Genomic DNA, 2,857 nt, shown 5'->3' with positions numbered 1-2,857 from the left:
TTATAAGATGTTTAAGACCCACAATTATAAAAGCAATAGTATGAGGGAAAAGAAGAGATGTTTTAAAGAAAACATAACATGAAATGGCAACTATATAAATTATGGGACAAAAGAGCATTAACATATGTCAAGGCTGTATATTGTCACCCTGCTTATTTAACTTACATGCAGAGTGCATCATGCAAAATGTTAGGCTGGATGAAGCACAAGCTGGAATCAAGATTGCCAGGAGAAATATCAATAACCTAAGAAACACAGATGACACCACCTTTATGGCAGAAAGTGAAGAGGAACTAAAGTCTCTTGATGAAAGTAAAGCTGGCTTAAACCTCAACATTCAAAACACTAAGACCATGGCATTGGGTCCCATCACTTCATGGCAAATAGATGGGGAAACAATGGAAACAGACAGACTTTTCTTTTCTTGGGTTCCAAAATCACTGCAGATGGTGACTGCCATCATGAAATTAAAAGATGCTTGCTCCTTGGAAGAAAAGCTATGACCAACCTAGAATGCATGTTAAAAAGTAGAGATATTACTTTGCCAACATTGCCAAAACTATATTTTTTCTATTAGTCATGTATGGATGTGAGAGTTGAAGTACAAAAAAGCTGACCACCAAAGAACTGATGCTTTTGAACTGTGATGTTGGAGAAGACTCTTGAGAGTCCCGTGGACTCCAAGGGGATCAAACCAGTTAATCCTAAAGGAAATCAATGTTGGATATTCATTGGAAGAAATGATGCTGAAGCTGAAGCACCAATGCTTTGGACACCTGATGCAAAGAACTGACTCATTGGAATAGACTCTGATGCTGGGTAAGATTGAAGGCAGGAGGAGAAGGGGCCAGTAGAGGATGAGATGGTTGGATGGCATCACCGACTCAATGGACATGAGTTTGAGCAAGCTCCAGGAGTTGGTGAGGGACAGGGAAGCCTGGTGTGCTGCAGTCCATGGGGTTGCAAAGAATCGGACACAACCTGAGGGACTGAACTGAACATGAAATGACAACTCAATAAAGTATGGAACAGAAGAGCATTAACAATATGGAAGTGATATAACTCTGCAGGATTTCTTTCTTTTATGAACAGCTGCTTCAAAAATAGTTATAGGGCTATTGGTATAAAGATAAGACAATGTTGTTTAGGCTGCTTTTATAAATATTTATATTTCAATTATAATTTGAATCTCTTTAATGACTGTCTACTGTGAAACTCTGCAATAAATCTCCATCTTTGCAATTTTTGCTTTGACCAACACAGTTTGAAAGATTTTGATTATTTTCATTTTATCAAAGGAAATAAAAGTGAAAATAGCATAGAAGATATCTAGAGAAAAGAAACACAATCTTATAGTAAAGTGATGATGCTTGACATATAGAAGAAAATTCTCAGGGAGGCATTGGACCTATTCACAATCTTCTTGTGCAAAAGTATCACTTATTATGTTTTCTCTATCATTTATTATGTTTGGGACCATGGCAAATACACAAATGAAACAACATTCCATTTCTTCTTTACAAAGGAAAATAATACTAGAATTTGTCCTGAAGGAATATAGTAAATAAAGCTATCCATTTAAAGTACTGGGCATAGTGCTTTATATTTCATAAATCTTGGTAATATGCATTACTGTGATTTTCACCATAATCATCATTAGCATTGTTGTTCTTCCTACATATATTATTATTAAAAATAAAAGTAAGCTCCTTTAATATTCAAGATTTTTAAAAAATTCTATTATTGTATTTTTCCTTATATAATCATTGTAATGTATGTTCAAAGAAGTAGCCAGGAAGAGAATTTTGGAGATGAGTTATATAGAGAAGTATCAATAAATTTCCAAAAATTTGAACAATATATCTAACACACTGCATAGTTCAGCAAACCAAATGACTTCTATTACAGCATGCTATTGATTCTATCCATATACATTTTCCTCTTTCCAGAATTTTCTTCAGGACAAATCTGACATCCTTATCCCACAGACTGTAAATTAGAGAATTTAGCATGGGAATGATACAGGTATAAAACACAGAGGACACTTTCCCTTGATCAATGGAGCTCACAGATGATGGCTGCAGGTACATGAATGCTGCAGATCCAAAGAAAACAACAACAGTTAAGATGTGAGAGCTGCAGGTGCTGAAGGCTATGGACCTGCCCTCAGTGGAGTGATTTGGAGTCCTGGAGAGGATGAAGATGTAGGATGTAAGGATGATTGAGTCAGGTGTCAGGATGTTAAATGCACTCAAGACTAGAACCAATAATTCATTGATGAAGATGCTGGAACAGGATAGTTCCAAGAGTGGGAAGAGATCACAGAAATAATGGTTAATCACCTTGTTCTTGCAGAAAAAGAGTCTCAACATAAATCCTGTATGGATTGTGGATCCAATGATGGCCAAAATATAAACTCCCACTGTGAGGCAGAGGCAGATGTGGTAAGACATGATAACATTTTAAAGCAAGGGATTGTGGATGGCAACTTAGCAGTCATATGCCATTGCAGCCAACATGTGACACTCTGCAATAGCAAAAGTGCTGAAGAAGTAGAGCTGGGTCATGCATTCAGAGAAATAAATGATGTTCTGCTTTGTCATAAAGTTTACCAGCATTTTAGGGGTAATGACAGTGGACTGACTGAAGTCAATAAAGACAAATTGCTGAGGAAATAGTACATGGGAGTGTGCAGGTGAGAACTGGGCCCTATCAATGTAATCATGTCCAGGTTCCCCACCACCATGACCACATAGATGCCTCGGAAGAGGAGGAAAAGTGACAGCTGGAGTCGTGGCTGTTCTGTGACCTCAGAGAGGATGAACTCAGTCACTGAAGAGTGACTTCCAGGGTCCAT

General features: G+C 37.4%; 1 pseudogene; it reads right to left on the bottom strand.

Annotated features, from left to right (window-relative positions):
• Window positions 1–1,880: 1,880 nt before the first annotated feature.
• Window positions 1,881–2,857, bottom strand: LOC122430707 (annotated as a pseudogene).

Source organism: Cervus canadensis, chromosome 29 (genome assembly GCF_019320065.1).
Source record: "Cervus canadensis isolate Bull #8, Minnesota chromosome 29, ASM1932006v1, whole genome shotgun sequence".
In the NCBI taxonomy this organism is placed as follows: domain Eukaryota; kingdom Metazoa; phylum Chordata; class Mammalia; order Artiodactyla; family Cervidae; genus Cervus; species Cervus canadensis.
This window is presented reverse-complemented; position numbering and strand designations above follow the sequence as displayed.